The 14348-nt window shown below is 40.3% G+C and overlaps 1 long non-coding RNA gene across 1 annotated transcript; it reads left to right on the top strand.

Moving 5' to 3' along the window:
- The first annotated feature begins 6912 nt into the window (after nucleotides 1-6912).
- LOC108889262 (uncharacterized) lies at nucleotides 6913-12561 on the top strand. Its single transcript, XR_001961949.1, has 3 exons — nucleotides 6913-7239; nucleotides 9104-9157; nucleotides 11415-12561. It is a non-coding gene; the product is annotated as an uncharacterized LOC108889262 (long non-coding RNA).
- Nucleotides 12562-14348: the final 1787 nt, after the last annotated feature.

Raw genomic sequence — 14348 nt, 5'->3', positions numbered from 1 at the left:
TTCCCCCGTTCTCGCTGCGTGCTTCCAAAAACAGCTGGAAATGGAGAAGGGAGGAAGACGAGAAAAAAAAAAAAAAACACACAGAGGGAGAGAGAGTGTGCAGGAGAAGAGAGACAGGGAGAGGGAGTGAAGAGAGAAAAGAAGAAACAAGGAAGGAGAAGAAGAGAAGAAGGCAGAGAGTTGGAGTTTAAGGCAAGAAGCAGTGATTCGGCTGGCAGCCACCCTAAGTGTGACATCTGGTAATGATAGGTCCTGTGTGGAGCTTAGCTGAGAACTCTGCACACAAACTCCCTTTCTCCCTCTTTCACACTCTGTGTCATTCATTCTCTTTCAGACTCTACACCGACTCCCCCCCAGAAAAAACAAAAAACACTGGCCACACATACACACACACACACTAATGTGATCTCTTCTAACTCCTCCATCAGTTTTAACCCCATTCCACAAATCTTGATTAGGTTTGTTTAGGTTGCCTTAATGGACCTGGGCCTATTGGACTTTACTGGCCAAAAACAGAGAAGGGGGTACTTTGAGGGGACTATGTGGGAGGTAAAGGGCTCCATCTAGTCTCTGGTGCTTTTTTAAAACCCTATCACCAGTCCCATAGCCAGAGGAAATGTCTTGGATGGGCATCCGACTTCCCCTGTTAATTTTTTCTCTACTCAGATCATTAAAAATGATAATAGGAAATGATGGAAATACTGCACATTACAGTATCAGACGTCTGAACCCAAGGATTCAGGGATGGATGATTTAAATGATTTTACTTTTTTGAGAGGCTGCTGCACCTGTTGCACTATGATTCTTTCATGGTTTTCTCACTATGATTTTCTTGCAAAGTTAGTAAGTGATCAAGATAGCTACACTGACAGCACAGAGACAGCTATACTCCTTTTAAGTGCTGCTGTTGGAGGTCAGTGGGTCCATAATTGGAGGGCATGGGTGGGCATTACACCCCAGTGCCCCCCGTCGGTGATGGGCCCGCCTGTTGCCAGAAAAGTACTTTGACATTTTTGATAACTATGCCAGTTTTGTCACTGAACTGAATTTTTCTACTAGATGTTGTGATGATTGGTCCGGTAGTTGTCCAGACATTTTGCTTAAAACCCCAAATGTCAGCCTTATGGTGGCGCCAGATGAAAAATCAGTGGATCACAAAAGTTGTCATGATATATCCTCTGGCAACCTTGAATGTCTGTGCCAAATTTTGTGCTAATCCAGCCAGAAGATATTGAGATATTTCACAGGATAAAGGAAAAGAAGTTGCCAAAGCTGAATCTAATTAGGGCAGAGGTGGAGTTGGAGTGGGGGTCTGTTTAACCCACAGTGAACAAGATCTTATCATCTTGACTGGAGGGCGTCAGGGTGACGTGAAGTATTCAGAGAAACTGTGTCATGCTGTTGCAGGAAGGTCGGAGGTTTAACTTCTGCATTAGCTAATGTCTCCAGCAGCAGTCATGTGCTTTGTTGGTGAAGCAAGACTCTCATCTCTATCTGCTTCCATGTTGTAATTTAGTCTGGATCATAAAAACCACCGATTAAACCTTGAATGGAAATGATGATATGTGGATGAAGCCTTTATTTCAGTGATCTCTATTCTTGTGTAAATCCAGACTTAGTTCCGCTTTGATGCCTCTAACAAAATCTGAAATTTCCAGAGCCAGCAGTCATTGATTTGTGTCATGAACTGAAGTTACTGACAGTGCAGTTCCAAGTTAAGATGATACACTTGGGCAAAATCTTTTAAAATCATTTGATCTTTGAAACATCTTTTGGAGCCAATTTGACACTTGTGTTTGAACATTATTCTAGTGGTTATATTACAACAGGGATCTATTTGCTGTTTTTGAATTCTTTAAGTAAGCAAAGGGAGGTTAATCAAAGACCTATCACACCTGCACTGACTGAAGCTGATGCATCCTTCTAGATTGTTTCCAGTCAGCTTCATGTCTCATCACTTCTCTTCTTGAACTCTTGATTTTGATCCCACCTGGATCAAAAGGACAAATCGCTGGATGACTTTTAGCACGGAAAAAAACCTCCCTCAACTGCTCTCTCCTTCTGCCTTCTCTTCATCTTTTGCTGTTTCTTTTCAAGACTACAAAAGGATTAGATAGCAGAAGAGCAGGTTTAGTCCTGTCTGGATTTTCCTTTCTCAACTTGACTGTCTTTCCCTGCAGAAGGCAGAAGGCAGACCACACACAAGGAGGCCCCAAATGTGTAGAAGCGGTCCATATTGGTCTAGAGAGAATGGCTTTTTAAAGTGTTTGTACAAAATAATGACCCTATCCAACATGCATTTTGTCGCCCGGGTCCAAGCTGTAATCCTTAACAGACTTGACAAAGCTCAAATTGAGTCCACAGAAGGAAGGAACGAAAAGAGGAAAAGCGTAGCATGGAAAGAGGTCAGAGGCCAGGAGGATTACAGCATGATGTCAAGTATTGGATAAAGCCAGGTGTCCAGCACAAATGCTGAGATCATACCTGGCACATTTTTGAATAATGAGATCAAGAAAGGAGAAAAACCTGTCTGCATCCTTCAATCTTTGGCAGATGATAGAAACCAGGCCCCTTATATTAGAGTGAAGAGATGGTTTCGCCATGACACGTGGCTGTTGTGGAGACGTGGATATGTTGTGGAGTGCTAACCTGTGACCTTCTGGTTACCGTCTGGCCTTTGCAAAAGAGCCTTTTAGAGAAACTCTGAATCCTGTGTCTGAAATTGATGTCTGACTTTCCTCAGGCAAATCAAAGCAGAATGTCTTTATGTGTGATCAAAAGAGTGCTCTATTACAAACATATTAAAGTTACTTTCTGCTTAGGTGTTAATATCCTGCCACAGAGACAATGGGAGAAGAGAAAGAGAAGTTTCAAAGTATAGTAAAAGGTGTGATGGGGTGAAGAAGCTTAGAGATAACAAAACAAGAGAAATGAATCAAAGACAAAGAGTTATAAAGGGAGCTGGGTCAAAGAAATCGACTTTTTCAAACAGGGGATTTCAGGTGGCCTTAAGTGTGTCCAGAGGAGAGAATGAGATGGTGGGGGAAGATGAGCTGAAGTTTGCAGGTATTATTACCAGAAGAAAAAGGTTTCAAAGAGAGGTCAAAAGGTCCCTATCAAGCGGTGACCTCAGTATCTTTTCGTTTTGCTGCAAACCATAGAGGATTTGCCAAAAGCAAAAGGGCAATTCAATGATCTAGATGTTGACAGTTGTGATTCTGAGGGCAGTGAAAGTTCCTTAATCCTTGAACCTGCCTCAAGGAAACTACTGGCTTGATGTGTGCACTTCATATCAGGAGGATTCTATTTGAAATCATAGTTTTACAAGTAATTTTGAGACAACTTATGAGCAGGATTTTAGAGATACTTTACTTAGGAATAAATAAAACTAAAAGTATATTTTTCCAATCTGAAAAAGTGACATATTGAGACATACTGGGCACTCTAAAGGTTGGTTTGCCTGTGTAGACGTGTTTAATAGTGGAGCTAACCTGCACCTCATTGCCCCATCACTCAACATGCAAACACACACACTCATACACAAAGAGCTGTAGGCTATATGTACGCTCTGTTTCACCTCTACTGTATCTCTATATTATCTGGTGCTCTGCCCATCATTGATACAACTTTTTTTTCCTGTAGAAAGAATCTGTCTGGAATATTTCCCCCCATTTCTCTCTATTAAATCTCACATTTTCTGAGCAAAACACACAAGACCATTCAAAACACCATCTATACCACCATTCTCACACACACTTGGTTTCTGCTGTGTAATACAAATGATTGGGCAGCCACAATATCATTTTAGGCCCTTTAAAGTCAGTTAGTGATGTGCTAAAGAGAAATGATGAATGAGAACATTAATGAGAAAACAACCTGTAAAAAGGCTGTAATGGGATACATCTCAAGGTCTGGGCAGGTTTGATAGATGGAAGCTAGACGACGGGTGTGGTTCGGATAAGAGACAAAGCCTCAGGGAATGTCTAGATCAAAAACTTGTTTAAGCACCTTGCCCTTTTCATTTTTATGCATGTATTAGAATGAAAGTGATTTCGCAATATAACAGAAATTTGACAGCTGTTCTAATTTGAGTTTAATAAAGATTTTTCAAATTTTGTGAAATATTTCAAAATAATGTTTAGTATAAGAATGACACACATTCAGCTCAATACCTTGCTAAAGAGTACTTTGATGGCAGCTGCTGGGTAAAGGGAGGGCAAGTCACACATGTTGTAAACTGGTGGCATTTGCGTCAAAAAAAAACAAAAAACAAAACTGTCTGTTTGTGTATAATATTCTGCAACACGACAGCAGTGAAACCCGCAGAGTCACAAACTCTGGGAAAAAAATCCATGTCATGTTCTCATATACTGAGAGTGACCCGGCATGTCGTCTGTGGTCAGTGAGACAGCTAACTCTACTTTGCCATAACGAGCTAAAATGATGTTTCATTTACAGAGTCAGTGCAAGAGAAGCTTTGATGTGGCTTGGGTTACCAGTGGAGGGGGATGTGATGGACTGCTGAATTGCTGCATGTGTGAAACTGTAAAGCCAGATGGTGCATTACGGAGTCCCCACTTAACCAAGTTTAGTTCAATTAGTTGCATTTTTCTGAAAGATGCCACAAAATTAGCATTTAGCATGCTTTTTGATCATTCTTCCCAGCCCTAAATATTCACCAAAACATACCAACAGAATACCTACAGTGCCTTTTTCCTGCATTATATCCATATAGTAAACCCACACATTGGTAACATTCCTCTACAAAGAGAGTTTTGTTTGTTGGTCATATGCTTGTCGTTCTCAGTGACAAACCAACAGAAGCCTTTAAAGCAGTGAGAGCAAATCCCATCCCAGACTCACTAAGTAATTTAGCAGCAATGAGGTGGAGGAGCTCTGTCATTCCCATCCCAGACTGGAGTATCCGAGCTGTGATGGACAAAACAGACCCTCTACACACATGCGTGCTCACACAAACACACACACAAATGGAGAGCAGAGGCACCAGTGATGGCAGTGACAGGCCGACAATCGGGCTTTGGGCCAGTGGTACTGTGAGAAATGACCTTGTTTGGACCAATCAAAGTGAGACTGTGTGTTGATACTTATTCATATGATAATTGCTCTGGAGGAATCCCGTCAGTTTGGTTCGCTGTTTACACCCTTTCCTTTAAGTTACGAGGGGCCACACACTCACACTCACTCACACACACACACACACACAAAAGAAGCTTGGCCAACTTTAATGGGTATTTTTCATGTTTGAGGTGAGATGAGTACCGTGCTGCCAGTTTGATAGACCATTACTGCAAAATAAAAACCAGTAACTCTGCCATTAGTGGCCTTGTGAAATCTTTTAACTGGGGAATCACAGTACTGAAGTCCATGCTGTTTCCATTTCCAGCCATTTATCATCCAATACTTGACCTTTGGTATCTGAGATGCTTTAGATTCTGCAGTAAAATGGACACTTATTTTCACCTTGACTCTTTGTTCCATATCACTTTAAGGATTTTACTTCAAATTCGTTCCACTGAATGTGGGAGAAGGCGGATGATTACAACACTGAGTAGTATCTCTGTAAACCTAAAGACACATTCATCAGCTATTGTCATAATAATGCACACCCACACAAAGGCCTTTTTAGGGAGGCGACTCATTCATTATTCCTCCTTGGCCCCACATGGTTCTAGGAAAAAAAAAACAAACAAAAAAAAAAACGAGGGCGACGGAAACACTCGCTCAAGTGGTGTTTTGGTATAAACGTGGCCATTCAAGGCCGGCAGGACTTTTTGTATCCATGGTGACAGACTCCTGCTTGGCGGAAAGCGAAGTAGAAGAGGGAACACTTCACAACTGGCCAAGTTTACATCGCACCCTGTAATAAAAGGAGAGGGATATGGTGAAATAGGCAAACACAGCTGCCTGGCTGGTGAGGAGCGTAGCATTAAAACATTGATTAATTGTGATTGCATGGTTTTAAAAAGAAGGGAAGGATTTGGTTCATTATAGATCGAGCATTTTCAAACCCAGTCTGTAGAATAAAAGGAGAAAACAGGGACAAATATGAGTTAATGAGCAGTCCAAAGGCAGAACTGCCTGCCCAGTGCAGCCCTCACATAATAAAATCATTCACGTATAGTCTCATAAATACCTAGTCAAACACAGCTGCCTGGCAGCTGAATATTATGGCATTAGAGCGCTGATTTAACGTGATTGCATGGTTTTAAAATGGGGAAGTAGGATTAGGTTTGTGAACAACAAGAACAGTTTTGCAATGTCAAAATGGAATATTTGCTAAAGCAAACATTTCAAAAGAGTCTTCAAAGCAGATAGTTTATAAAGGAAGCTTGCAAACAAATTAATTTTAACTACATCAACACCCTGTGGATCTATTGTGATTTTTAAAAATACAATCCCACATTATTTTTCTAGGTTGTTCCCAGATTCTTTTAGATTAGTTTTGTACCAGTTGAAGGCTTTTGGATTTAAGTCAGAGAGTAAGTGGGTGTACAGTCCATGCTGTCTAAATATGCTGCAGGGCTGGGCTGCACATCCAGTCTTCTCCACACAACCAGAATGGAATGCATTCCTCCTTTGCATTGTAATTAACCAAATCACATCTTATTAACTTAATATGAGCATGAATCAACAGGTAGTGGGGGAAGGAAGTGGATGAAGTCCATTAATAATTTAATCCAAATCACATAAATGTTTGTTTTAATTTGACATGCTGGAAAGAGTCTGTGGTGCTGGATCAAATTTCTGTGCAAACTCTTGATTTGTTTAATTACTGCAATTATGACAGACGGTAATATTGGTTTTACTTCATGTGACGACCCTGTCAGAGTAATTCCCTCTGAAAGACTCATGGGCGGAGTTTGGTCGTCAGGCATGTTCAGCTCACCTGGTCTGGCTGCACTGTATAGACTGGTAGCACCCAGTCTTTCTCTCTCTCCCCTCTGGCTTCCACTCTGTTTGGTTTTGGCCTTTTCAATTATGTTAAATAAATGTGTTTTTAGTTAGAACTGGTCTTCCCTCCTTTTGTCATGGCTTCTGAGCTGGGTCGTGACAAATTGGGGGCTTGTGCAGGATCAAATTAACCAGTTTGGTAAGATGAAGTTTAGTCTTTGGAATTTTGACCTGGTTTCATTTGCATCGGTACCTCCTGTGGAAGTGGGGGTTTGTTTGTATGTAGGCATTTGGCACTTATTTAAATGCATCTGGGAAGTATCATATGTAAGTTTAGGGTTTTTTGGGGGGCAGTATTCTAGCCTTTTGTCTCTGTTTTGGTTGAAATCTGAAGTATTACTCCATTGTGCATTTTGGTGTATGGTGGCCTTTGATTACTGGAGAGTTCTCCTGCTAGGTTTTGGTAGCAGTTAAATACTGAGATTATTGCAACTCGACCTCTTTAAGTGGCAGTGAAAATGGGTAGAGCTATATGCTCAGGATCACGTCTGTGGCTTTCTGGGGGTAACTGCATGGCAGGGACTTTCTGGACTCACTGGTTTCCAGTGAATAAGTACCCCCCATAAGTAACTGCCTGAAGACTAGTGCGGAGGGTACATGTTTAGTTGTGTGTTGGTTGGCCTAGGCTTGGGATTCTCTGGTTTGTTTGTTGGGATTCCTTCTGTTTTTGTTGATGCACATTGGGGCTCAGTTTTTTCGATTTGGGTTCTGGTTTGTTTGGAGGGGTTGGTTGCCTTCCTGAATATTGGATATCGGTGTCATGTAGTCAGGGATTGGGTCTTGACACACACACAAAATTGTTTTGTGTGCTGTCCCGCATCACTTGCTCTGCCTTTTACCTCTGCTCATCCCCCACAATCTTGATTGTCTCCCTCTTTGTCTTAAAGATGTTACCTCTAGGTACCAAGGTTGTGGACATCTGAGTGTGGACAAGCTGGGGTTTCTGTTGCAGGGATTAGTGGGAGGTGTACTCTGTACTCAGTGTGCTATTTACCATGCATTTTATCTTTTGAGCTCCAGAGGGACAAGAGACAAAATTTCAATGTGGAATGCCAGTTTAATCTGAATTAATATTTGTCAGTTCCAGGGTTTGTGGTGGTTAGATCTTATGTGTGGTCTTCCCTCCTTTTGTCATGGCTTCTGGGTCGGGTCGAGATAAACAAAGGTATTTTGTAATCACATAAATTTTTTACAGGCAACCTTCCTGTAACAGTGTGGACCTGGAATTACCCAGTCTGTGTCTTCAGCAGTTCAGTATGTGCACGGAGGTTAAGGCTATTTTCCACTTTAAGTGCAACAGTTTTCTATGTCAGTTTTTATTTTCTAGATCTTTGGAAGTCAGTTTTCAAGGAGCAGTTTTGTCTGTTGACAGTTTCTGAAAATCAGAGTCAGAACTGCCTGAAGAGCTCTGATGAACATGAGTTCACATAGCAGTTAAGAGTTTGTGTCAGAGGCCACCTGCCTATGTTATACATATGCAGGATATTTTTAAACAGTCAAATGTCATTAAAGAGGGAGTTGAATTTGAAACCTTATTACTGTAAACACATTCATCAGGAGTTTAAACACACTGTTGCAACTTCATTAAAAGGCCACCACTGCTAAAATAAATTGAATTTCAGGGTGGCTGGGATTCAGCAGAATGTATTAGGGGAAAATACACACATCCATTGGCAGGTGTTAGGCTGAGGAATACCACAAATTAACTACAAAAAACCCCACACATTTTGTTCCAAGACTTTGAGGCAGCTGTTGCACAATGAAGCAATTGATTTTATAACACTTTTACACCGCAAGAGGATTTTATCTAGGACACACGTTTTAAAAAAGGCTGTGAAGTGACACTAAGATATTGTGAGAGTGCTGGTATGGCAGTCAAACTGAGCAATTGTTATTCTTATTTAATCATGCTGTTAACTTTAATTTCAACCAGTGTGGTTTTAGTTACCTAACTCTAATTGTAACCTTGACCAAACCCTTGACCAAAGCTGCTTTATTTCCCTGTAAGCTTAACTGCCAGCCACTCTTTTCATGTGATGAGCACATAAACATTTGGTGTGTGATCTGTGCTGCTGTCAAATAATCCTGTCATGGTGGAGGAGCATAATTTTCTCATTACTCATGTCCACAGATCTGCAGTCCAGAGTTGATCATCACTCACTGAAGTCCCACACCATAACTTACTGTAAGTACAAGTGTTCATCTGACTTTTCAAGCGACTTCATTAATCTCTTGCATGGGCCTGGTGGGCATTTTTCTTTCTTTTCCATTTCAGTCTGTTTCTGATTTACTGAACTGAGGTGAGCAGCCAAGCAGTTCTCTTGTCTGCCAACAAAACGAGGCCGACCCTCCCAGAGCCATTTGGGTTTAAAACAGCAAGGATGATATGTTAGCTGCCAAACTTTTCAATGAAAAGAGCTTTGAGATCTACATATTTACATTTTCCCTCAGTCTTAAACTTATGTGTCATGGAAACAAAACAAAGTATAGTGTTAACACAGTGGCACATTTACATTTACAGATGGTGATGAACCCAAAGCTCTGAAGCTGCCAAATACTACACTCTAGTGATTCTATATAGAGCTTTATTGGTTTATTGGATGCACCATCATTAATATCACACAAGACTGGAAAAGGTATAGGCATCTAAGCCTGTATGTCTTTGGAAAATTTAATATTGCATATTCATGAGGCCAAACAACACTGTACTGACTATACTAGTCTCTGTGGTGGATATTCATCACAGAGTTGTGTTCGAAGAACCAAAGTTAACTCCAAAAACTCATGCAAATGTCACATGTGTCAAGTAATATTTATGGTTTAGGTCAGTGATGGAGGGTGAACCTTTCTGAGGATACAGCATTGTATGATATATAAACACTAGTTTGTATTCCTCTAGTATCACTAACATCAGCTGCATGTTGTGTAGTTATGCTTTCAGTGATGACTGAGTTCACAAACCATCAAAGCATCTGACATCAAGGTTGTTTCATGACAGCTCTGTATGATCAAACGTGATAACAGCTCATTCTCTACATGAAATATCACAAATGAGAAGCTGGTTTCACATTTCGTTATCAGTGACATTAAAGCTTTCCTAAAATGAAGGCTTTTAATAAAGAAAAGATTAAAGCCCGTGTGCATTTACAGCTACATTTCATGGTGTCAGCAAAGCAGATGTGATCTCTAATGGTCCAGACTCAACTGATAGAATGTCACTGGAAGTTTGCATTATTGCATAATGACAGAACATGTACAGTAAACAAAGGCAGCACCTAGTCAGCATTTTGTGAGGATGAGGAATCCACATAAACAGGACAAATTCTGTCATAAACCTTAATGTCACATGCCAAAGAGAGATGGCAATGCATTTGGATTTACTGAGGCGATTCAGCCTATCATCATGAGGTACAAAAATGACGCACAAAATAGCCCAATGGGTAAAACAAACTCATCCAAAAGGTGCACATAGAGAAGAATCAAAGGCATCCAGTAAACATGGAAACATATGGTAAGTAGGAGTGTAAAAGCCTTTAAACAAGTCACCAAATCAGCACACTGAGCTGTTACAGTGTGGCTAGGAGAAGGTTAGCTGTCAGCGGACACAGTGTAGTTTGATATATGACTTGAAGCATCCTGCCAAAATGAATTCATTCATGAACAGCTGTGATATACACATCAGAAGAAAGAGGAGATCACTGCTATTGAAGCACACACCAAAAAAACCTACCATTTTACAACAAGGTTTACTGTCAGATTACGATTTTTTACTTTTTTTTTTTTTAACTTTGAACTTTTTAAACTGTCTCTGTAACACTGAACACCAAAAGCAAATAAGAGTTCTCTAAAAATCTTGTTTTTATCCAGTAACAACACGTTTTTGATGTTCACCAAAGTCAAAATTAAAAAGGAGTGTCCAGTCGCTCTGAACCACCTACAATATTAAAATCATTCTGTTGGTATTCAGGACTGGGTCAGTCTGTCTTATCATACAATGTGTGTAATATAATTCAAAAGACCATTGATGCCGTAAATGCTTGAATGGCATTTATTATGCAAGGCTTGGCTTGGATCAGGGTTAGGTATCAAAAGAGAGAAAGCCTTGAGATGAGACTTTACTGATTTATGATTCTATTTCTCAGGAGTGTTTTGAAAAATGTGTGGGACACGCACAAAAGAAGGAAGATTCTAACTTGTTATGGCCTCTATGAACTGAAACTGCCAAAATCCTCAAAAGATATCACCCCATACATTAGGTTTTCTCTCTGTGTGTTTTAGTGCAACATTTTCTCACATGTACCTTTGACATGTTTTGTGTTAATTCAGTATTTATTTTCACTAAGGCAGATTTAGGTGCTGTTAACTTGGAATATAGTGAAAATATAGGAGCACTTTAGTGGAAATATTCAGGCTGTCTGTAAAACGGGTGATTTTTTCAACAGGCGATCCAAAGCTCTTGGGTGCCATTTGGCCTGCCCGAAGTGTCTGACTGGGAAAGACATTACGAGCCAAACCCTGCCATGGCATCGTCAGCTCACCGTGGCAGAGACAATCATCTCTAACAAGGACTGGTTTGTGTCCGAGTGCCACTGTGTACATCTGAGTAAGTCAGAGACAGAGTGTTTATGGACATAAAGAGTGCAAATGTGGTGCTGATACTGGGGAAAGAGAGAGAGAGTATGTTAAAGACTATTAAGTGGCAAGAGTGAGTGAATGAAGTCACTGAGATTTGCTTTTTTGAAACATCCTGTCTGCTAATAACACAGAATATGAAATTACAGTAAATGTAGTGAGCTAGTATCCATTTGAACTCTTGCGAGCCAGCTCTATGACTTTGGAGGAAACACAACTGCCAAACAGATAAACAGATGTTGACAACATATATGCGTGCACACACACACTCATGGTTGGTAGTATTAAGCAACATTTAATGCACCATTCCAGCGAAGATAAGCCCTGTCTGGCCAGTGCAGATGTTCAGATGAAGGGCAGGCCAGTTGTTTCTTAAAAATATCTTCAGTATTTTTCAGCATAGCACAAATACAGCATTACATAAAATACAATACTCACCAACAGCACATAGCTGGAAAGAGGACAACAATGCTGTCAACAAGACGAGAGCAAGGGGATTTCACCAAAGTCAGCAGGAGGCCAGTGGAGAAAAAACATTGTTTGCGCAAGTAACCTAATGGCTGTAAACAAAGAATTATAATATAAATAGACAATAACACGTTATCCCCCTCAAGTCAACAACCTAGATTCCTCATTCTCATAATTTCCATGGCGGTCACTGAGTGTTTAGGACATTAAACATATTGTATTGATCAAGTTTTAGATTTTTTTTTAAGCTTGTTTTTGACAAACAAAAAGCTGCAGTTAAACTGAATAATTGACATTTTGGGAAATGTGATTGTTGCGTTATTACACTGAGTGTTACATTATGAAGCCTCAGCCAGCAGTTTAGCTTGGTTATCTTGGTTATCTCTAGTTTAGCATGCACAAGGGAAACCTTACCAACAAAATCCATCTAACAGCACCTCTAATGCTCACTAACATATTACACTTGGGAAACCTGGGAATGAATTAGTTCAGTACATAATCCTCTGAGCAGAAAAGAGTTTTAAAAAAAAAAAAATTTACACTGTGGTTTTGTCCAGACTAAACAAATGGAGATACTAGTAGGTGGATTTTGTGCACAACCATGCTAACTGTTTTTCCTACCAGTCTTTGTGCTAAGCTAAGCTAAACATCTGCTAGCTTTAGCCTTAGTGTTCAGAGCATCAATCTATTCTTCTAAAATTCCTCTTCAGCTGGTCTGTTTCTCTTTATTTTAAATGAGAGTCATTATAGAAATTAGTAAACCACAATTGCTTTCAGTTTGTGTTTACTTTTTAATGGCGTCTTGTATTGTTGTTTTTCCGCTCTCTTGTCGCTCCTCCTCTTTCCTAGAAGTATCTGAATCAGACACAAATCAGATCCACAGCAGCCAAAATTTCCAGGTTGTCCAGTCTTTTATGGATGCCTTCAGTTTATTTGGCCTTAACCTTCCAGTTTCAGTGGGATCCTTGAATTTGGGTTTCTGTGTGTGCACCACAACTGAGTGTTCGTGCCTGGTTACTGCAAGCACTATTGATTTTATCACTGACTTGGCAAAGACGTTGCTACATTTGGCAAAAATTTCAGCAGATCCACTGGAAAATTCTTACCAAACATCTTGAAGCATTATATAACAACATGGAAAACTGTCTTAATCTATTGATAGACTTTAATAATTGACTCCTGCTCTTGGAGCAAGGGGCAATTACAGGGAGTGAAAGGAACAAATCAGCTGATGTCATCAGAAAACTGCAATTTTGAGTGCTTGTAACTGTTGCTCATGATCTGCAGTGTCTGAAACTGTCTTAAACAACTTTTGAAACTTTACTTGAACCTTCTCTTTCCTCTTGCTCAGACATGTCCATAGCAAAACAAAACTTTAGTGCGGTATCTGGCCTACATAGTCCCCTTCACAAGCCATCACAACGTCCACACCCTGCATTGGCAGGAGCAACATGTGTCAGGGCTTTTGGTGAATAGAAGGTCAACCATCTTTCTTCACCATGAATTTAGGCCAGACGAGTCTTAAAAGCCAGCGTTGATCCTGATTGAACAGAGAGTGCCGGGTAACTCTCCACCAGACAAAACACTTCCTTTGTATACGTTGGAGGCCTGTTTCCAGCAAGACTGACACTAAGACACACAGATGGCACTGTTTGCATCCTGAGAGACATTCTTCTGTTCCGTCCACATTTATCATTTTGTGTGCCAGAGAAGTAGCAGTCCAACCTCCCTTTTTAGCTTTTAAGTTTATTTCTTCAGAGTATGTGGTAAGAACCTGCAGGTTTGTTGCAGAACAGTATGTGACTGGGGGGAAGAAAAGTGAAGGAAAACACGCAGGAGACACTTTTGTTATTTTCTACTTCTGTGGATAAAATAAATATTCTATAGTTTACAGCACAACTGACAGAATGAAATTATGTTTGTGTATTTTGGTTAAAGAGCAAGGATTCTTCATTTCCCCTGTTTTTATTCAATATGGCATGCTTACTTTTCACTCCCAGTTCCTCAGTTACATCATAGCATAAGCACGAAGCCATATCCTTTCTCACTTACTGTTACACATGAATCCAGTCATGAATTCTACAACTCACAAGAGGTAGAAATGAGATTGGGAGGAACCTTTGATATTCCATGCGATTGCAATTCAGGTGGTAGGACCAGTTCGTACAGCTACACAAGGGAATGCTCACCAGACGATGTGAAACTGCTTTCGAGTGCTTGTAATGTGCAAGACACATGTTAACCTTGAAACAGTGATGGATGCTGCACCGATTGTT

This window comes from Lates calcarifer, linkage group LG18, assembly GCF_001640805.2.
Source record: "Lates calcarifer isolate ASB-BC8 linkage group LG18, TLL_Latcal_v3, whole genome shotgun sequence".
NCBI lineage: Eukaryota > Metazoa > Chordata > Actinopteri > Centropomidae > Lates > Lates calcarifer.
The sequence above is the reverse complement of the archived record's forward strand: the minus strand, read 5'-3'. Positions and strand labels throughout refer to the sequence as shown.